A 22,684-nucleotide genomic window follows, 5' to 3' on the forward strand; every position below is an offset into this window, starting at 1 on the left:
TCTTGTTTTTTTTAATCTACTCTGACAGTCTCTGTCTTTTAGCTGATGTCTTTAGACCACTGCCATTAAAAATGATAATTGATACAGTTGGATTAATATCTACCATATTTCTTACGATTTTTTTTTTTTTTGAGATGGAGTCTCGCTCTGTTGCCCAGGCTGGAGTGCAGTGGCACGATCTGGGCTCACTGCAAGCTCCGCCTCCTGGGTTCACACCATTCTCCTGCCTCAGCCTCCTGAGTACCTGGGACTACAGGCGCCCGCCACCACGCCTGGCTAATTTTTTGTATTTTTAGTAGAGATGGGGTTTCACCATGTTAGCCAGGATGGTCTCGGTCTCCTAAATTCATGATCTGCTCGCCTCGGCCTCCCAAAGTGCTGGGATTACAGGCGTGAGTCACTGTGCCCGGCCTTCTTACAGTTTTTTATTCATTGCCCTTGCTGTTTCTTTGTGTGTGTGTGTGTGTGTGTGTGTGTGTGTCCCATTTTTTATTCTGCCTTCTCTGGTTTAATTGAGCATTGTGTAAGGCAACATTTTTCCCTCTCATAACATATTAATTGAATAAATTATACTTTTTTAACTGCCAGCCCTTGAGTTTGAAGTATACATTTGTAACTAATTCAAGTCCTCTTTTAAATAGCACCATATCATTTCACAAATAGTACAATTGCCATGGGTACTTTGTTCTTGTGTAGAATATTCTGTAAATGTCAGTGATAGAATTGGTTGGTTAATAGTGTTAAGTCTTCTGCATCCTTACTGATAGTTTAATGACTTGCTTTTATCAGTTACTAAGAGAGAAGTGAAACCTTCAACTATAATTATGGTGTTGACTATTTCCGTTTATAGTTCTATCAGTTTTGACATTTTTTTAGTTCCACGTTTAGATGCACCCAAATTGTAGTATTGTTATATCTTTTTGGTAGTTTTACCTCTTCATTATTTTGGTTAACCAATTTATTGGTGTAAAGATTACAACAGAAATAAATGAAATCGATAATTGAAAAGCAATAGAGAATAATGACCAAAACCAAAAGTTGGTTATTTGAAACATCAGCAAAACTGACAAAACTTTAAATGGATTGACTAAGGAGGAAAAAGAGAAAAATGAAATATTGAATCAGAAATGAAAAAAGGATATTACTCCTGACTTTAGAGAAATAGAAAGGGTTATAAGATGATACTCTGAAGAACTGTATGCCACCAAGTTGAGTAACCTAGATGAAATGGACACATTCCTGGAAACACACAGATCACCAAAATGACTTAAGAATAAATTGAAAATCCAAATAGACCCCGTAACTCTTAAAGAAATCAAATCACTAATCACAAACCTCCCAGCAAAGAAAAGCCCAGGGCCAGATGGCTTTGCTGGGGAAGTCTACCCAACACTTAAAGAAAAATTAATGCCAGTCCTTCTCAAACTCTTCCAAAAATTTGAAGAGGAGTGAACACTCTCTCACTTGCTCTATGAAGGGAGCATTATCCTGATGTCAAAACCAGAGGCATTGTAAGAAAAGAAAACTACAGACCAATGTCCCTAATGAATACAGATGCGAAATTTCCTAACAATACTAGCAAACCATTCAGCAGTATAGTTAAAGGATTGTACACCTTCACCAATTAGATTTATTCCAGGAATGCAAGGATGTTCAACATATAAAAATTAATCAGTGTAATGTCCCACATTAATAGAATGAAGGAGAAAACCTGCATGATCATTTCAACTGATTGGCAGCATTTGACAAAATTCGCTCCTTTATGATAAAAACACTAAAAAAAAAACTAGGAATAGAAGGAAACTGCCGCAACATGATAAGGGTCATATATGAAAAATTCTTGGAAAGACTGTCCTTTAAGGGATCATTTCTATGGTTTGGAAAACCCTCAGCTCACGTTGTATTCAATGGTGAAAGACTGAAGGTTTTTCCCCTGAGATAAGGAAGAAAACAAAGATACCCATTTTCAACACTTCTCTTAACGTGACACTGGAAGCTGTAGCCAGAGGAGTTAAATAAGAGAAATAAAAAGCAATCAAATTTGCAAGGAAGAAATAAAACTACCCCTACTAACATGTGACATGATCTTATATGTAGAAAACCCTAAAACATACACACATACATGCCACACTTGTGCTCTCTTAGAACTAATACATTCAGTAAAGTTGCAGGATGCAAAAGCAAGCTAGAAATAATTGTATTTCTATATACTAGCTATCAACAATGTAAAAAGGAACTTAAGAAGATCGATTTCATTTAAAATAGCATCAAAAAATGTCTTAGGAATAAATTTAACCAAGGAGGCACAAGACTTATACACTGCCGACTACGAAACATTGCTGAAAGAAATGAAAGAAGACATAAATAAATGGAAAGACATCTCATGTTTATATATTGGATATTTAATTTAAGATGAGAGTGCTCAAAATGATAATACAGATTCAGTGCAGTTTTTTCTTATGGTAGAATACTATTCAAGAATAAAAAAAGAGTAACTCAAATTTATAAGTATCAATATTGATAAATCTCAAAAAACAAACACAGAAAAACAAATTACTGAGGATATTTACAGAATACCATACTACAAAAACTGAAAATGCACCATAAAAAGCATTGTATTTATGACCAAATATATATATGGGAGAAAAGTATAAAAACTTTCATGCAAATGATATGAAGTAACTTCAGGACAATATTCGCTTGAATCATAGGCGATTGCCATTCTCACAGGTTAAAATGGTTGAACATTTCCAGGTGCAGTAACTCATTCCTGTGATCCCAGCATTTTGGGAGGCCAAGGTAGGAGGATTCCTTGAGCTCAGCAGTTCAAGACCAATGGCAAAACCCCACCTTTACCAAAAATAACAAAAAATTAGCCAGGCATGGTGGCGCATGACTGTAGTCTCAGCTACTCAGGAGGCTGAGGTGAGAGGATCAGTTGAGCCCAGGAGATCAAGGCTGCAATGAGCCGTGATCACTCTACTGCTCTCCAAGCTTGGGTGACAGAACGAGGCCTTGTCTCAAAAGATAGAGAGAGAGAGAGAGAAAGATAGAATGGTTGAACATTAATGAGTAGGAAGAAATAGGTATTTAGCAGTAACTGTTTTACATCTGAAAAAAACATGTTTGAAAATACATATAGTACAATGTTAACATCCATTAGACTTGGTTATCTTATTTTCTGTTCTTAATGCTTAAACTAGTTCTTTTTTTATTTTTAATTCAAGTATAAGTTAAATAGAACACCAAGCTTAGGCTACTCAAGAAAATTGAAGAGTAGTAATGTCCCCTTTGTCGTTTCTGATTGTGTTTATTCGGATCATCTCTCTGTTTCAGTTATTCTAGCTAGCAGTCTTTTTTGTTAATTCTTTCAAAAAACCAACTCCTGGATTTGTTCATCTTTTGTACTTTTTCTGCATTTCAATTTCCCTCAATTCTGCTCTGATTTTGGTTATTTCTTGTCTTCTGCTAGCTTTGGGGTTGCTTTGCTCTTGTTTCTCTAGTTCTTCTAGTTGTGATGTTACATTGTTAATTTGAGATCTTTCTAACTTTTTATGTGGGCCTTTAGTGCCATAAACTTCCTTCTTAACACTGCCTTAGCTGTGGCCCAGAGATTCTGATATGTTGTATCTTTGTTCTCATTCGTTTCAAAGAATTTCTTGGTTTCTACCTTAATTTCATTATTTACCTAAAAGTAATTCAGGAACACGTTGTTTAATGTCCATGTAATTATATGGTTTTGAGAGAGTTTCTTAGTATTGATTTCTCTTTCTATTGTGCTGTGGTCTGAGAGTGTGGTTGGTATGATTTCAGGTTTTTAAAAATTTGCTGAAGTTAAACCATCCATGTTTGCAGACAGTATGGTTCTATATAGCTAAACAACCCGATCTTCTCTGCCCAACAGCTCTACAATCCAATAAACAACTTAACAAAAATTGACAAATTCACATAAGCAATATCTCAGAATACAAAATCAATGTACAAAAATCAGGATTCCTATGCACCAACAACATCTAAGCTGAGAGCAAAATCGAGAATGCAATCCTATTCACAATAACCACAAAAAGAATAAAATACCTAGGAATACAGCTAACCAGGGAAGTGAAAGATCTTTACAATGAGAACTATGTAACACTGCTCAAAGAAATCAGAGATGACACAAATAAATGGAAAAACATTCCATGCTCATAGTTAGGAAGAATCAATATTGTCGAAATGGCCATACTGCCCACAGCAATTTACAGATTCAGTGCTATCCTTATTCAAACTACCAATGACAGTCTTCACAAAATTAGAAAAAAAAAAAAACCACTATTTTTAAATCCATGTAGACCCAAAAAAGAACCCGAATAGCCAAGGCAATACTAAGCAAAAAGAACAAAGCCAGAGACATTACATTACCCAAGTTTGAACTATACTGCAGGCTATAATAACCAAAACAGCATGGTAATGGTACAAAAACAGACACATAGACCAATGGGACAGAATAAATAGCCCAGAAATGTCACACAGTTACAGACATCTGATCTCTGACACAGTCAACAATAAGAAGCAATAGGGAAAGGACTCCCTCTTCAATAAATGATATTGCGATAACTGGCTAGCCATATGCAGAGAAGATGGAAACTGGACCCCTTCCTTACACCATATACAAAAATCAACTCAAGATAGATTAAAGACTTAAATGTAAAACCTAAAATTATAGAAAATACCATATAAGATAACCTAGGAAATACCATTCTGGACATAGACCTTGGCAAAGACTTCATGACAAAGACTCCAAAAGCAATTGCAACAAAAACAAAACTTGACCTAATTAAAGAGATTCTGCACAGCAAAAGAGACTATCAACAGAGTAAACAGACCTCTGCAGAATGGGAGAAAATATTTGCAAACTATGCATCTGACAAAGGTCTAATATTCAGAATCTATAAGGAATTTAAACAAATTTACAAAAAAAAAAGCTCCATTACAAAGTGGGCAAAGGACATGGACAGACACTTCCCAAAAGAAGACATACATGTGGCCAACAGGCATATGAAAAAATGTCTAACATCACTAATGGTTAGAGAAATGTAAATTAAACCCACTGTGAGACACCATCTCACACCAGTCAGAATGGCCCTCATTACAAAGTCAAAAAATAACAGATGCTGGCAAGGTTTGTGAGAAACCGGAACACTTACACACTGCTGGTGCAAATGCAAATTAGCTCATCCACTGTGGAAAGCAGTTTGGCAATATCTCAACTCAAAGCAGAATTACCATTTGACTCAGCAGTCCCATTATTGGGAATGTAAATTCTTCTGCCCTAAAGACACATGCACACATATGTTCATTACGACACTGTTCATAATAGCAAAGACATGGAATCAACCTAAATGCCCATCAGTTACAGATTGGATAAAGAATGTAGTACAGATATGCCATGGAATACTATGCAGTCATCAAAAAGAACAAGATCATGTCCTTTGCAGCAAAACGGATGGAGCTGGAGGCCATAAGCCTAAGCAAACTAACACAGGAACAGAAAACAAAATCCCGCATGTTCTCACTTATAAGTAGGAGCTAAACATTGAGTACATATCAACACAAAGAGAGGAAGAGCAGACACCAAGGCCTGCTTGAGGGTAGAGGGCAGGAGGAAGATCAAAAAACGACCTACGAGGTACTGTGCTTATTATCTGGGTGATGGAACGACATGTACACCAAACCCCCCCATGACACGCAGTTTTCCTGTATAACAAACCTATGTGTGTGCCACTCAACCTCAAATTTAAAAAATAGAGAAAATTGAAGAGTTAAGAAAGGAGCAGTAGCTAAAGGGAACACATAGAATGGGTGATATTTATTTCCTATACTCAGGGGAATGATCCAAAAGGGAGTGTGAAATTGGAGCTACATAGAAAAAAGTAATATTTAAGATAAAAACATACAGATAGTAAGATGTAAAGTGAATAAATACAGAAAAAAATGTAAGATCTCTGAAGCATAGCTAACCTGTAGAAAGGAGGTGGGATACCCTTGTAGTGACATCAGTTGGAAAGAAGTAAGATGCCCACCAGAGCAGATGTGTTTATAAGCATTTAGGCAGAAAGTTATGGTAGTTTCTGACTGAAGGCCTCAAATTCTCTCTCTCTCTCTCTCTCTCTCTCTCTCTCTCTCTCTGTGTGTGTGTGTGTGTGTGTATGTGTGTTTTAAGAGATAGGGTCTTGCTGTAATGCCCAGGTTGGAGTGCAGTGGCACCATCACAGCTCACTGCAGCCTCGAATTCCTGGCCTTAAGGGATCCTCCCGAATAGCTGGGACTACAGGTATAAGTCCCACCATCTTTATGGCAGAAGTTCTGCCTTCTTATTAAGAGTGAGAAGAATGTTTTATGGTTAATATTAGAAGTTTTAAGACAGTGACTGTCACATGTAGGGATAGGCTCAGAGGGAGCTAGAGAGAAACCCAAGTAGGGACCTATAAAGAGGTACAGATTGCTGGAGGGCCCAGCTGAGGTTGAAAATCCCAAAGCCCAATTTTATGCTGACTGCTAAAGCTTTGTTCTTCGAAAGAAAAAATTATAATGATTATAAAACATAATTATATAAGTATTATATAAAGCACAACTTAAAACAGAGATTTAAGAGGTATTCTAGGAAGATTGATTTAGAATGTTTGGATTATTTTGAAATGGATCTTAATACTTATTGCATTCCTACTTATTTTTCAGAGATTTCCTTCAGAAAAGAAGAAAAAGTCTTGTCTCTAGAAAGTAATTTAGGTTTTTTATAGTTTATTTTGGTCACTTGGTTGATACTCATTTCAATAGGATGGCAACTGATTAAATAAGTAATATTTTTATCTATCATGTGCAAGGCACAGAGAGGCCTCAATGAAATAATGTCTCCTCTGAAAGGGCCTAAGTGAATCTTCCAGACCTTATTATATTAATTTTAAGTGTTTCGGTTTATTCATTAAACATCTGTGTTTCTATTTGAAGGTTAATCTTCATATCTGTTACAGATTCTAAGTTAGGACTGTTAGTATTATTTTTTTACGTTTTTGCTATTTCCAGTGTTATTCTTTTGTTAATTTTTTATTGAGATAATTCACCCTTTAAAGTATACACTTCCATGGTTTTTAGGGTCTTGACAGACTTTTGCAACCATCACCGCTGTCTAATTTCAGAACACTTTCATTTCTTCATTTTTTTTCTTAAAGATCCATGTTTTCTTCTGGAATAATTCCCGTTCACTCTAAATTTTTTTTTTTTTTTTTTTTTTTTTTTTACCTTTTTTGTAGTGCAGCTGGCAAAAAATTTGTTTTCTTTTGTGGGATGATGTCTTTATTTTGCCTTCATTCTTAAAGGATATTTTTACTGAATATAAAATTGTGAGTTGATAGTTTAGTAAGTACATATTTAAATATTTCTTCCTTGCAAGTTATGTGGTATATTTCACTGGCTGTTTTCAAGATATTTTTGTTTGTGTGATGGCTTTGTAATATGTCAGTTGACTAGATTGAGCCACATTTCCCAGGATTCCTTTTGCTATTTAAGATTCTCATGGGAGATTTGGAGGATAGACGTGATGGAAAAGCCATTTTGTAGCTCATTTATGTTGTCTGCTAGACCATCTTATTGGTACATGGCAGTGGTCAGGCCTGCATCAGCTCCACCTCCTCCTGCATCCTGTTAGCCTTTGAGCCTGCTTCTGGGCTGGAGTGTGTGTTTAGCTCCATGATGAAGGTCCCAGCTTTTGCAGGATATCCACACCAGCACGGTCAGGCGGTACGAATTAACACGGGTTTCAGTCTATCCTCCTGGGCTCCAGCTTGTGCTTCTAGATTCCATTTCATCTTTCCTCTCCTGGCTTTGCTTGCATCTTCCCTTCTCAACTTACTGTCTTATGGACATCAAGCAGTGAACTTGGAGACAACAGCCTTACAGAGACAACATAACTAGCTCCCACAATCAGGTAAATTCAATTACCTATAATCTCTTTACACATACACAGAGTAGTTCTGCTTCTCTCATGGAACCGTGACAGACTCTGGTTTTAAGCCTTTTGACTATAATGTGTTTAGGTGAGTTTTCCTATTTATTCCGCTTGGAGTCGCCTGAGCTTTTTGATTCTCTTGCATATCCTCCTTTAACTTTGGAAAACTTTTAGCCATTATTTCTTGAAATATATTTTCTGTCTTATTATCTATCTCTCCTCTTCCTCCCTCCCCTCCTCCTCCTCCTCTCCCTTCTCCCTGTCCTCCCCTCCTCTCCTCCCCCCTCTCCCTGTCCTCCCCCCCATCCTCCCCCTCCTTTCCTCCCCCCTCTCCCTGTCCTCCCCCTCCCTGTCCTCCCCCTCCCTGTCCTCCCCATCCACTCCTTCTCCTCCCCCTCCTCTCCTTCTCCTCCTCTCCTCCTCCTCTCCTCCTCCTCCTCTCCTCCTCCTCCTCTCCTCCTCCTCCTCTCCTCCTCCTCCCTCCTCTCCCATCCTCCTCCTCCTCTCCTCCTCCTCCTCTCCTCCTCCTCCCTCTCCTCCTCCTCCTCCTCTCCTCCTCCTCCTCTCCTCCTCCTCCTCTCCTCCCTCCTCCTCTCCTCCTCCTCCTCTCCTCCTCCCTCCCCTCTCCTCCTCCTCCTCCCTCCTCCCTCCTCCTCCTCCTCCTCCTCCTCCCTCCTCTCCTCCTCCTCCTCCTCCTCCTCCTCCCTCCTCCTCCTCCTCCTCCTCCTCCCTCCCTCTCCTCCTCTCCTCCTCCTCTCCTCCTCCTCCTCCTCCTCCTCTCCTCCCCCCTCCCCCTCCTCCTCTCCTCCTCCCTCTCCTCCTCCTCCTCTCCTCCTCCTCCTCCTCTCCTCCTCCTCCTCCTCCTCTCCCTCCTCCTCCTCTCCCTCCCTCCTCCTCCTCCCTCCTCCCTCCTCCCCTCCTCTCCTCCCTCCCTCCTCCTCCTCCTCCTCCTCCTCCTCTCCTCCTCCTCCTCCTCTCTCCTCCTCCTCCTCCTCTCCTCCTCCTCCTCTCCTCCTCCTCCTCTCCTCCTCCTCCTCTCCTCCTCCTCCTCCTCTCCTCCTCCTCCTCCTCCTCCTCCCTCTCCTCCTCCTCTCCTCCTCCTCCTCCTCCTCCTCCTCCTCCTCCTCACTCTCCTCCCCTCCTCCTCCTCCTCCTCCTCCTCTCCTCTCCTCCTCTCCTCCTCCTCCTCCTCCTCCTCCTCCTCTCTCCTGCTCCTCCTCCTCTCCTCCTCCTCCTCTCCTCCTCCTCCTCTCCTCCTCCTCCTCCTCTCCTGCTCCTCCTCCTCCTCCCTCCTCCTCTCCTCCTCCTCCTCCCTCCTCCTCCTCCTCCTCTCCTCCTCCTCCTCCTCCTCCTCCTCCTCTCCTCCTCCTCCCTCTCCTCCTCCTCCTCTCCTCCTCCTCTCCTCCTCCTCCTCTCCTCCTCCTCCTCCTCCTCCTCTCTCCTCCTCCTCCTCTCCTCCTCCTCTCCTCTCCTCCTCCTCCTCTCCCTCCCTCCTCTCCTCCTCCTCCTCTCCTCCTCTCCTCCTCCTCCTCCTCCTCCTCCTCCTCCCTCTCCTCCTCCTCCCTCTCCTCCTCCTCCTCTCCTCCTCCTCCTCCTCCTCCTCCTCCTCTCCTCTCCTCCTCCTCCCTCCTCCCTCCCCTCCTCCTCCTCCTCCCTCCTCTCCTCCTCCTCCTCCCTCCTCCTCTCCCTCCTCCTCCTCTCCTCCTCCTCCTCCTCCTCCCTCCTCCTCCTCCTCCTCCTCCTCCCTCCTCCTCCTCCTCCTCTCCTCCTCCTCCTCCTCCCTCCTCCTCCTCTCCTCTCCTCCTCCTCCTCCTCCTCCTCCTCCTCCTCCTCCTCCTCCTCTCCTCCTCCTCCTCCTCCCTCCTCCTCCTCCTCCTCTCCTCCTCCCCTCCTCTCCTCCTCTCCTCCTCCTCCCCTCCTCCTCCTCCCTCCTCCTCCTCCTCCCTCCTCCTCCTCCTCCTCCCCTCCTCCTCCTCCTCCTCCTCTCCTCCTCCTCCTCCTCTCCTGCTCCTCCTCTCCTCCTCTCCTCTCCTCCTCCTCCTCCTCCTCCTCCTCCTCCTCCTCCTCCTCCTCCTCCTCCTCTCCTCCTCCTCCTCCTCCCTCCTCCTCTCTCCTCCTCCTCTCCTCCTCCTCCTCTCCTCCTCCTCCTCCTCTCCTTCCTCCTCCTCCTCTCCTCCTTCCTCCTCCTCCTCCTCCTCTCCTCCCTCCTCCTCTCCTCCCTCCTCCCTCCTCCCCTCCCTCCTCCTCCTCCTCCCCTCCTCCCCTCCTCCCTCTCCTCCTCCCTCCTCCCTCCCTCCTCCTCCCCCTCCCCTCTCCTCCTCCTCCCTCCTCCTCCCCCCCCTCCTCCCTCCCCCCCTCCTCCCCTCCCCCCTCCCCCCCTCCTCTCCTCCCCCCCTCCCTCCTCCTCCTCCTCCCCTCCTCCTCCCCTCCTCCCTCCTCCTCCTCCTCCTCCCTCCTCCTCCTCCTCCCCTCCTCCCTCCTCCTCCTCCCTCCTCTCCTCCTCCTCCTCTCCTCCTCCTCCTCCTCCTCCTCCCTCCTCCTCCTCCTCCTCCTCCTCCCTCCTCCTCCTCCTCCTCCTCCTCCCTCCTCCTCCTCCTCCTCCTCTCCTCCTCCTCCTCTCCTCCTCCTCCTCTCTCCTCCTCCTCCCCCCCTCCTCCTCCTCCTCCTCTCCTCCCTCCTCTCCTCCTCCTCCTCCTCCTCCTCCTCCTCCTCCTCCTCCTCTCTCCCTCCTCCTCCTCCTCCTCTTCCTCCTCCTCCTCTCCTCCTCCTCCTCTCCCTCCTCCTCCTCCCTCTCCCTCCTCCTCCTCCTCCTCCCTCTCCTCCTCTCCTCCCTCCTCCTCCCTCCTCCTCCTCCTCCTCTCCTCCTCTCCTCCTCCTCCTCTCCTCCTTTTCCTCCTCCTCTCCTCCTCCTCCTCTCCTCCTCCTCCTCTCTCCTCCTCCTCCTCCTCCTCCCTCTCCTCCTCCTCCTCCTCTCCTCCTCCTCCTCTCCTCTCCTCCTCCCTCCTCCTCCTCCTCCTCCTCCTCTCTCCTCCTCCTCTCCTCCTCCTCCCTCCTCCTCCTCCTCCCCTCCTCCTCCTCCTCCTCCTCTCCTCCTCTCCTCCTCCTCCTCTCCTCCCTCCTCCTCCTCTCCTCTCCTCCTCCTCTCCTCCCTCCTCCTCTCCTCCTCCCTCTCCTCCTCCTCCTCCTCCTCCTCCTCCTCTCCTCCTCCTCCCTCCTCCTCCTCCTCCTCTCCTCCTCCTCTCCTCCTCCTCCTCCTCTCCTCCTCCTCCTCCTCCTCTCCCCTCCTCCTCCTCTCCCCTCCTCCTCCTCCTCCTCCTCCCTCCTCCTCCTCTCCTCCTCCTCCTCCTCCCTCCTCCTCCCCTCCTCTCCTCCCTCCTCCCCTCCTCCTCCTCCTCCTCCCTCCCTCCTCCCTCCTCCTCCTCCCTCCTCCTCCTCCTCCTCCTCCTCCTCCTCCTCCTCCTCCCTCCTCTCCTCCTTCCTCCTCCTCTCCTCTCCTCCTCTCCTCCTCCTCCTCCTCTCTCTCCTCCTCCTCCCTCCTCCTCCTCCTCCTCTCCTCCTCCTCCTCCTCCTCCTCTCCTCCTCCTCCTCTCCTCCTCCTCCTCCTCTCCTCCTCCTCCTCTCCTCCTCTTCTTCTCTTCTCCTCCCCCTCCTCTCCTTCTCCTCCTCCTCCTCTTCTCCTCCTCCTCCTCTTCTCCTCCCCCTCCTCTCCTCCTCCTCTTCTCCTCCCCCTCCTCTCCTCCTCCTCTTCTCCTTCTCCCCTCCCCTCCCCTCCTCCCTCTCCCCCTTTCTTTCTTTCTTTCTTTTCTTTCTTTCTTTCTTTCTTTCTTTCTTTCTTTCTTTCTTTCTCTCTCTCTCTCTCTCTCTCTCTCTCTCTCTCTCTTTCTTTCTTTCTTTCTTTCTTCTTACTTTTGGAAGTTGTCCAACAGGTATGAAGTTCTGCTTGTTTTTTCCTGTGCTATTCAAATTGGATAATAATCTCTGCTGGTATATCAAGTTTACTGACTCTTATATAATCTCCAATGTGCTCTAAGCCCATAGGGAGAATTTCTTATTTCAGATTTTTTATTTTTTTTTATTTTAGATTTTTCCATTTGGTCCTTTTCCTAATAGTTTCTGTGTCTCTGCTGAGATTTTCAACCTTTTTACTCATGAACATATTTTACTTTACGTCATTGAAGATAATTATAAAGTTGCTTTAAAATATTTGTCTACTAATTTCAACATGAGATCATCAGAGCATCAGTTTCCTTTGATGTCTTTTTCTAGTGTATGGGTCCTGTTTCCTTTGTTTTTTTTTAATGCTGAGTCATTTTGGAATGTATCCTGGGCATTGTGACTGGTATGTTGTGCCTGCGAATTCGGTTAGGTTGCAGCAAAGAATACTGAATTTTTTATTTTCTTGGGCCAGTCATCATGGATGAACTCAAACTGCAAATGCTTTCTTTTTTCCAATGGGTTAAGATTTCAGGTTGGTTTATTTAGACTTCACTAGGGAGCTTGGAGCCTGCCCTGTGCATGTGTGGTTCAAAAGTCAGAGATCTGGGCAGACTTTATACTGAGATTTTAGGGCTTCTTCTCTTTGGCTGCCTCTTTTCTGGAATTTCACCTCCTTTACCTTAAAGCTGCTGTACTTGTTCAAGCTCTGTCCTTTGATTGTTCATGGCAGTAGAACTGTGGGTTTCTAATTTAAGATTTTTACCCTAAATGGCGTAAGCTGGGGCCCACCTTCAGGCAAAAAGCCATAAAAATGAGAAATTCATTTGGTGCCATTCCTTATTCCTAGTGCCCACCTCGTCTTTAGTACCTGCCTGTTTTCAGTTGCTTCCCAGAACCTTTAGATTGTTTTCATGTTTTTTTCTTGAGGTTACAGTTATATGGAGGAGGGTTAATCCAATCGGAGCTGCTTGACCATGATTGGAAGTGAAGCTGAGTATTTGTTCTTAATTACGCATTATTGCATGCCAGATGTACACCTTTTCTTCATGTGGCACAGCAATGTTTTGTATTCATGCAAGGAAGTATCTCACAGATTCACGTTTGTGCAACCTTTTAAAGAGCTTGTGTGAGAGAGCTTATTTAAACAGTGTGAATTACCAGTGTATGTTATGGATAGTTCAGTGCAGCCAAAAGATAATTCATGGCTGTTCCCCTTCTCTTTTGTCCCAATTCTCAGTAACAAATTCAAACCTCTTTTTAGAGAACGTGTAATTTCATTACCTTTGACAATGCCTTTTAGACTTCACTAGGGAACTTGGAGGCTGCCCTGTGCATGCATGGTTCAGGAGTCAGCAGAGACTGATGCCTGGTGAGTAGGCACCAGTGGCCGAAACACCAAAGAACCTCCTGTGAATATGTTCTTGTGTTTACTCACCAAATATTTAGTGCTTATCTATAAGTCGTGCACAACATAACGATGCTTTAATCAACACACCGCACATACCACAGTGGTTCCATAAGATTATAATAGCGTATTTTTACTGTACTTTTTCTACATTTAGATACACAAATACTTAGCCATTGTGTTACAGTTGCCTACCGTATTCAGCACTGCAACATGTACAGGGCTGTAGCCTAGGGGCAGTAGGCCATCCTATATGGCCTAGGTGTGTTGTAGGTTACACCATCTAGGCTTGTATAGAAGTACTCTCCATGATGTTTGACAATGACACAATCACCTAACATGCATTTCTCAGAAGAGACCCCTGTCATTAAGTGACACATGACTGTAGTTTGTGGTAAGTATTGTGCCAACAGCTAGCCTTGCAGAGATAGCTAAGATAAAGTCCCTGTCTTCAAACGGTTGCTTACAGTTTAGTAGAAGAGACAGATAAATAAGCAGGCGATTTACATTTTCATGTGATGCAGGTTGTGTTTCAGAGGTGGTAGAAGTATTTCAGAGGTTGCCTGACCCAGATTTTAAGAGTAAAGGACCTGTTATAGAAGCTGCAGTTAGGATTGGATTAAAATTAATTGGGTGGTGGCTGATATTGTGATGCTTTAGGATGACTTTAGTATGAATCTTTAGGGGCTCAGTGTTTTCATCTTAAAATGAGGGGATTGGACTAGATCTATTAAGATTATTTTCAATGTGAATATTTTGTCAGTTTAAAGACACATTGAAGAGATGCTCAAAAATCATACTTATTTTTTCTTTTTAGGGAATAGAGTATTTCAGATCATTTAAATTCCTGTTTGAGAGTTTACCAGGCTAACAGGAAGTACTCCTTGTGATTTATTTGCCTGTTCCTGTTCTGATGTTTAGCTGCCCAGTACACACCTGCAAAGGGAGCCTTGGATATCCAATTGGTTTCTGAAAGGGGTGTGTGTGTGTGTGTGTGTGTGTGTGTGTGTGTGTGTGTGTGTTGAAAACCTTATCTGCCCCCCCTTGCTATTCTTTTACCCCTTCTTGGAGCCAGAGCTTCAAAACATAGCTTGCATCTTCTGTGTCCTTCAAAAAATTCCAGTTGGTTTCCTGCGTTCAGTTAATTAGTACAGCCCCTGGGCATAGTAGCTCCGGATAAATACAGGTTCTTTTCCCCAGTAGCTTCCTTGCCGAACATAGAAATTGCTGCTTGCCCCTGTGCCTCAAATTGAACTTCTACCTCTTCCTCCTCAGCTTTTAAAGCCCCTATCTTTCCTTCTCACCACAAGTTCATCCCCCAGCCCAAATGTTCCCTATCACTGGGTCTCTCCAGCATTCATCTGGTGTGGTATTAAGACAGTGGCTGTGGCTGTCAGTGCTAGAACCTGGACAGAGAGAGAGAGGGGGTCTTGGTCACATCATCTTTACAGAAATATAATATGAATTTCTCTATAAAAATAATAGATACTTGTTAGAAGCTTTAATGTTATATTTTTTATATATTTCTGGTTTAATAGACCTTAATGTTACTGCCTGGTAACCTACCTACATTATACAGCCTTTCTGTGTATGTGTGTGTATCTATGGAAACAGGTCCCATGTTTTTTCCAGTTTATATGTAGGCTGCATTTTTCTTTTTTTTCTTTTCTTTTTTAAATTTTTGAGCCAGGGTCTCTCTCTGTCACCCAGGGGAGTGCAGTGGTGCAATCACAGCTCACTTCACCCTCAGCCTTCCACCTCAGCCTCCCAAGTAGCTGGGATCACAGGCATGTGCTACCATACCTGGGTAATTTTTAATTTTTTTTTGTAGAGATGGAGTCTCTCTATGTTACTCAGGCTAGTCTTGAACTCCTGGCCTCAAGTGATCTGCCCACCTTGGCTTCCCACGTTGTTGGAATTATAGGTGTGAGCCACTGTGCCCAGCCTTACATATATAGGCTTTTATAACAAAATTAGCTTGTAAGTTGGAAATTGCCTTTACGTTGTTTCTCCCCAGTTTGCATACTTATTCAACTTTTGCTCATGTTCTTGAATATTTCTAAGAGAAATAGTGATTAATGGCTGCCACACTGCTGATGTTGGACGGAGCCTATAAAATCAGCTGAAGAAGGGAGAAAGTAGATTGTTTCATTAGGATCTTAGTGAAGTTCCGATAAATATAATAAATGCAACTTGTCCATTAACACTACTAGATGCAAAGTCTCTTTGTTACCCTCTCATGCCTTTTAAAAAGGCTCCCAGTGTTTCACTAATGAGAGCCCTTTTGTTGTAATTTATAGGTGAATCCTCTCCAGGTATAACTGAGATCTTCAAATAATGTATCGTATCTGTGGATGTTTGTGAATAACATCATCTGGGCATAGACCTACAGTCAATAGGATGAATGCTTATGAAGTTATTTTTGAATGAGAAAATTTATCACAGAAAAGAAAATACAAGTTCCAATTTCTGGGGATTACTTTTTAAAGTAATGCAAATCATCCATATCATGTGTTAACAAACCCCTCAGAATTCCAGCAAGGAAAGCAGATGTATTAAACATTTAATGTCTTTTATAGTTAAAGTACTCATTTTGGCAGGTCTAATATTATGATACAATAGTGGTATATTAATTTGTTATATACTTTGGGCCCCTTGCTGCATTTTATATAGGCACAAGATTAACAGCATGAACTTCAATTATTACGTGTAGTTTTGTAAAAATGAAATATAATTATTTTAGTTTCTAGTTTTATGTCAAGAAGAATTCATTGGTATGACACAGCTTAGCATACAAAGTAACTAAATAATGTATGCCATATATCCATTAGTTTTGTTAGAAATAAATCCTCTTTTATACTCCTGCTTTTCCAGTACACGCACACCTACATATACACAAAGCGTGAAGCCAGTATTTAATAGAGATTAAATTAACCAGAATCTCCACCTATGATTGACTACTTTCTCATGTTGTTTCAGAGAAGTAAAAATTACAGCACCAGATTACTGTCTCTGGGAAATCTAAACATGCAATAGTGTTGGCAATTCTTTACTGCAAACATCTATGTTCGCTGGATTTTGGACCCTATATGCCAACACAAAGTGGTGGAAATAACCACAGTTGTTAAGGCAATTAAGATGCCATAATCACTGTCTACATCAGCTGTCCCAGAAAGTTTCAAATTCTCCAGTCTATTTCTTAAGCCCCTGGAAGGAACAATAGAAGAAAGAATATAGATATCTGGTAGTAGCACGTGACCTGTTACTAAGAAAGGTCTGTGGAGTCTCTTACCTTCAGAGACTTTGGTGTTCATGCACACACTCGTGATCATTCCAGCCATACCAGAAATACCAAATGTGATTCACCCTAACAACCTTCAAAAAATTATCTCTTTGTTCTTTCATTGACACTTTTAGGAAGATAGTAAATGGTAGAGTGATTTCGTAACATTTAAAATTTGATAAAAGATCAGTGTGGAAAGGATTTAGGGAGCTTCAACGTTGCTGTCACCATATGGACTTGAAGTTGCATATTTTCAGTGAGATGAAAATTGATGTCTTGAACCCAGAAACTTTATCCTCTTGTTTAAGATCACTGGATACTACATTTTCTGAAAGCAAATTGGTTTTCAAATAAAGATTTGTTTCAAGTTTAGTGCATTTGTCAGAAAAACATGTTGTTTGCAGTTAATGACACTATAGCTGTTCATTGAGTTGATCCATGAAAGTAGCTGAGATTTACAGAAGTATTTATGACTATCTTTTCTAAATGGGAATTTACATTCAGTCAGTTGATAGAGAAATGTTTTGAGAGATGTGGTTAGAGAAAAAGAAGAGATGAAGATACTGGTTTAAAGCTGAAATAGGAAATTAATGTATTTATGTGCTAGGGCTGCTGTAACAAAATACCACAGACCAGGTGGTTTAAACAACAGAAATTCATTTTCTCACATTTCTGGCGAAAGTCCAAGATCAAGGTGCAGGCAGGGTTAGTTTCTTCTGAGGTGTCTGTCCTTGGCTTGCAGATGGCCGTCTTCTCCCTGTGTCTTCAGATATGGTTTTTCCTTAGTGCGTCTACTTGTGTGTCCAAATGTCCTCCTCTTGTAAAGATACCAGATTAAGACACACCCTGATGCCTCATTTTAATGCAGTTACTTTTTTAAAGACCTTATCTCCAAATAGAGTCACATTCTGAGGTACTTGGGGTTAGGGCTTAAACATACTAATTTTGGAGGGACACATTTCAACTTATAATAATATAATATTTGAAATTTGTTCAGCTCTTGTTTAAAGTAAATATGAGGGGACTTCAAAAAGTTCATGGAAAATGGTATTAAAAGATAAAAACAGAAAATATAAACTTTATTTCTCAACATCAGCTCCATCAAGTTCAAGACACTTTTATAAGCCATGATACCAGCTAGTTAGTTCATCCCTAAAGAGCTGAATGTCCTGGTAATTTACCTGTGTCAGTGCATTCTTTTTTTACATTATATTAAGTGAAGAAAAACTAGTACTCTTTAAAAGCTTTTTTAAGTTTAGGGGAAAAATAAGTCAGAAGGAGCCAAATCAGGACTGTAAGGTGGATATTTCCCATGAAAGCTCTCACAAAATTACCCCTGTTTAATGAGAGAGATTTAGCAGGAGCATTATCGTGGTGGAGGAGGACTCTCTGGTGAAGCTTTCCCAGAAGTTTTTCTGCTAAAGCTTTGGCCAACTTTCTCCAAGTGCTTATAATCAAGTGTTATTCTCCTGCCCTCCAGAAAGTAATAAGCAAAATGCCTTGAGCACCCAAAAAACTGTTGCCATGACCTTTGCCCTTGACCTGTCCAATATTGTTTAGACTGGACCATTTCCACTTCTTCATACCCATTGCTTTATCTTCAGGATTATACTGATAGAACCATGTTTCATCTCCTGTTACAACTCTTCAAAGAAATGCTTCAGGATCTTTATTCCGCTTGTTTAAAATTTCCACTGAAAGTTCTGCTGTTGTCTGCAGCCGATCTGGGTGCAATGGTTTTGGCATCCATCAAGTGGAAAGTTTGCTCAACTGAAATTTTTGAGTCAGAATTCTGTAAGCTGAACCAGATGAGATGTCTATGGTGTTGGCTATTGTTTCTGCTGTTAATCATTGGTCCTCTTGAATTAGGGCACAAACAAGATTAATTTTTTCCCTTGCAAATTGATGTGGATGGTCTGTCGCTGCTGGCTTCGTCTTCCACATTGTCTCGTCCCTTCTTAAAATAAGTTATCCATTTTTAGACTGCTGATTTATTTGGGGCATACTTCCCATAACTTTTCATGAAGCATCAGTGATTTAATCATTCTTCCACCCAAGCTTCACCATGAATTTAATGTTTGTTCTTGCTTCAATTTTAGAATTCATGTTGCTCTTGTAGGGGCTCTGTCCATACTGATGTCTTATCCTTCTTAGTGCCTCAAACTTGATCCTGTACAGACATGTTATAACAAGTTAGTATGAGTTAATTTTGGTGCAGAAATTTTTTGAAATCTGTGCATGTTTTTTTCATAATACAGATTTTCCATAAACTTTATGAAGACTACTCAAGAATATTATATATTCTAGAAATTTGTAATGAAATATAAAGTTGGGGCATCCCAATGATTTTTGTGGGACTGCTTCTGTTCAAGTACTGTGGCAGTTTTTTTTTTTTTTTTTGATGGAGTCTTCCTCTGTCACCCAGGCTGGAGTGCAATGGCACGATCTCAGCTCACTGCAACCTCCACCTCCCAGGTTCAAGTTATTCTCCTACCTCAGCCTCCCAAGTAGCTGGGACTACAGGCATGCACCACTACAACCAACTAATTTTTGTGTTTTTAGTAGAGATGGGGTTTCACCATGTTGGCCAGTCTGGTCTCAAACTCCTGATCTGCCTGATTACAGGCATGAGCCACCGCGCCCAGCTGTACAGAGGCAATTTTTTACAAGCCCTACCCGACAGTGTTCCCCATATACGTAATGTAGGATCTTTGCTTCCTCTACAAATGTTTATATTCCACTGAGTTGTCTTCACCTTCAGGGACAGGGGAAGTGGAAGGGGGAATAATGCTTCCCAGAATGAATATCTTGACTGACTAATGTATAGAGAAACAATCAAAAGCAAAAGTAGTTTTCATTCAAAGCCTTCACATTGTAAATGTTACAGTAAAAAGACCTTGAGATCAAGAAACCTAGGTTTTTGCCACTCCAGTTCTTATTTGTATAATTTTCGGCAAGCCATTTAACCAGTGTCAGCTTCAATTTCCTAATCTCTAAAAAGGTACGCTACATGCTCACTGACATCTTAGCTCCAAGATCGAATGATTGATTCATTTATTCCACAAATATTGTTGAATGCTACTATGTGGCAAGGACTGTTTTAGGAGTTGGGAATATCACATTAGTGCAACACAAAGTTCCAGATGAGAGAAGTGGGAAACAAATAGCAAGATGGTAAATTTAATCTTAATCATATCAATAATCACATTAAATGTAAATGTTCTAAACACTACAATTGAAAGACAGAGATTAGATTTGGTAAAAAGCAAGAACTACCTATATGCTGCTTGTAAGAAACCAACTTTAAATGTAAGATATAAGTAGATTAAAATGAATAGAACAGAAAATTATATACTATGCTCACCCTAATCAAAAGAAAACTAGAGTGCTATATTAAATCATATGAAGTAGATTTCAAAGCAAGTAATATTGCTGGAGATAAGGAGGATCATTTCATAATTAAGGGAGTCATTTCATCAAGAAGTATTAACCATCTTAGTCATGCATCTAATAACAACACAAAATATATGAAGCAAAAACTAATATAAGGAAAAATAGACAAATTTACAATTACTATTGGACATTTCAATACCCATCTTCAAATAATTGATACAGCAATTGGAGAGAAATTGGTAAGGTTATAGACAACTTGGGCAATACTGTCAATCAGCTTGATCTAATTGACATTTATGGAACACGCTACCCAACAACATAAGAACACTTATTTTTCTCAAGGTCACAGATCATTTACCACAGTATACCATATGTTGAGCAAAACAACTCCATGAATTTTAAAGGATTTAAGTACTGTAAAACATTTTCTCTTTGAAGGAAATGAAATTAAAAAAACACAGAAAGATCTGTGGAAAATCCCCAAGTTCTTGGAAAATATTAATCCATGGATCAAAGAAGAAATCAAAGGGAAATTAGAAAGTATTTTGAATGGACTGAAAACGAAAACACAGTGTGTTTTGCTGTGATATACAGCTAAAGCAATACTTAAATTTATAGTACTAAATAAAATTTATAGTACTAAAAGATATTTTTAAACATTAGAAAAGAAGAAAAGTGTAAAATTAATGACCTTAGCTTCTGTCTTAAGAAACTAGGACTGGGCACAGTAGCTCACAACTATAATCTCAGTACTTTTGAAGGCCAAGGTAGAGGAGTTCGAGACTAGTCTGGACAACATAGTGAGATCCCATCTCTAAATAACAAAATATTAGCTGGGCATACTGGTGTGCACTTGTGGTCATAGCTACTCAGGAGGCTGAGGCAGGAGGATTGCTTGAGGCCAGGAGTTTGAGGCATCAGTGAACTATGATCACATCACTGCACTCCAGCCTGGGTGACAGAGCCAGATTTTGTCTCTAAAAAACAAGAAAAAGAAAAAGGAATTAGAAAAATAAGAACAAATTAAACACAGTGTAAACAGAACAAAGGAAATAAAGATTGGGATAGCAATCAATGAAATAGAAAACAAAAAATCATAGAGAAAATTGATGAAAGGAAAACTGGGCTTTTGAGAAGATCATTAAAATTGATGTATTTCTCACCTGACTAAAAAGAAAAGTGAGAAGACAAATAAACGTTGATACTGCTACAGATTCTATTGGTATTAAGTGGATAATAGGGAAACATTATATATAACTTTATGCCAATAAATTCAACTATTTAGCTGAAATGGACACATATCTTGAAAGATATAAATTACCAAGAAGAAATAGATGTCATGAATAGCCTTGTACCTGCTAAAGAAATTATAGCTGTGGTTAAGATCCTTCTGACAAAGACACCAGACCCACATATTTTCACCAATGAAGTCTACCAAACATTTAAGGAATATTATCAGTTCTATACAAATTATTCCAGAAAATTGAAGATGAGAGAATATTTCTCAATTCATTCTGTGAGGAGGGTATCAACTTGATATCAATATGCAAAGAGATTTTTTTTGTTTTTTTTTGAGATGGAGTCTCGTTGTGTCGCCCAGGCTGGAGTGCAGTGGCACGATCTCAGCTCATGGCAAGCTCCGCCTCCTGGGTTCACACCATTCTCCCGAGTAGCTGGGACTACAGGTGCCCGCCACCACACCCGGCTAATTTTTTGTATTTTTAGTAGAGATGGGGGTTTCAACGTGTTAGCCAGGATGGTCTCGATCTCCTGACCTCGTGATCTGCCTGCCTCGGCCTCCCAAAGTGCTGGGATTATAGGCGTGAGCCACCACACCTGGCCCGCAAAGAGATTTTTAAAAGAATGCTGTAGACCAATATTCTTAATGAACATATATGCTAACATGTTTAATTTAATTTTAGCAAATCAAATCTAACAATAGATACAAAGAATCACTACCAGTGTGGTCTATTCTAGGAATATAATATTGATTTAACATTCAAAACCAATCACTATAGTTCACCTATTAACAGAGTAAGAAGGAAATGATTATATCAAATGGTGCAAAGAAAAAATTAAGAAAAATCCATCTTTTTTAAAATTTGTTTAAACAAAAAATGAAATGCTCTGAGTGAATTAGGAATTGGGATTTTTTTTTAACATGATAAAGGAAAACAATTTGACAGTTTCTGGAAAAGTCAAATGTATACCTACCATATGGCCCAGCCATTCCACTCCTTAGTATTTGTCCTAAATAAATTAAATCATATGTCTACACAAAGACTTGGACATAAAAGTTAATAGCAATTTTGTTTGTAATTGCCCCAAACTGGAAGCAGGCCCTATGTTCATTGACAGGTGAGTGAGTCAATTGTGATACATCTGTGTACTGAAATATTACCCAGCAAAGTGGGTGAACTATTGATACATGTGATGACATGAATGAATATCAAAGTAATCATGCTAAACGAACAAGCCAGACAAAGAGTACATACTATATGATCCATTTGCATAAAATTCTTAAAAATATAAGCAAATCAGTCATGGTAGAAAGTATGTCAGTCATGCCCTGCAGGGGATGGGAGGATGGAAGTACACATGGGCAGAAGAAGACATTTGAAATGGTAGATGTTTTCATCATCTTGATTTTGGTGACAGTTTCATGGGTATATACATATGTCAA

At 41.3% G+C, this 22,684-nt stretch overlaps 1 protein-coding gene across 4 annotated transcripts in view; it reads left to right on the top strand.

Annotated features, from left to right (window-relative positions):
• AKT3 (AKT serine/threonine kinase 3) overlaps positions 1–22,684 on the top strand; it is a 356,898-nt gene that overhangs the window by 319,119 nt on the left and 15,095 nt on the right. The window lies entirely within an intron of this gene.

The sequence above is a fragment of the Nomascus leucogenys genome, chromosome 5, assembly GCF_006542625.1.
Source record: "Nomascus leucogenys isolate Asia chromosome 5, Asia_NLE_v1, whole genome shotgun sequence".
NCBI lineage: Eukaryota > Metazoa > Chordata > Mammalia > Primates > Hylobatidae > Nomascus > Nomascus leucogenys.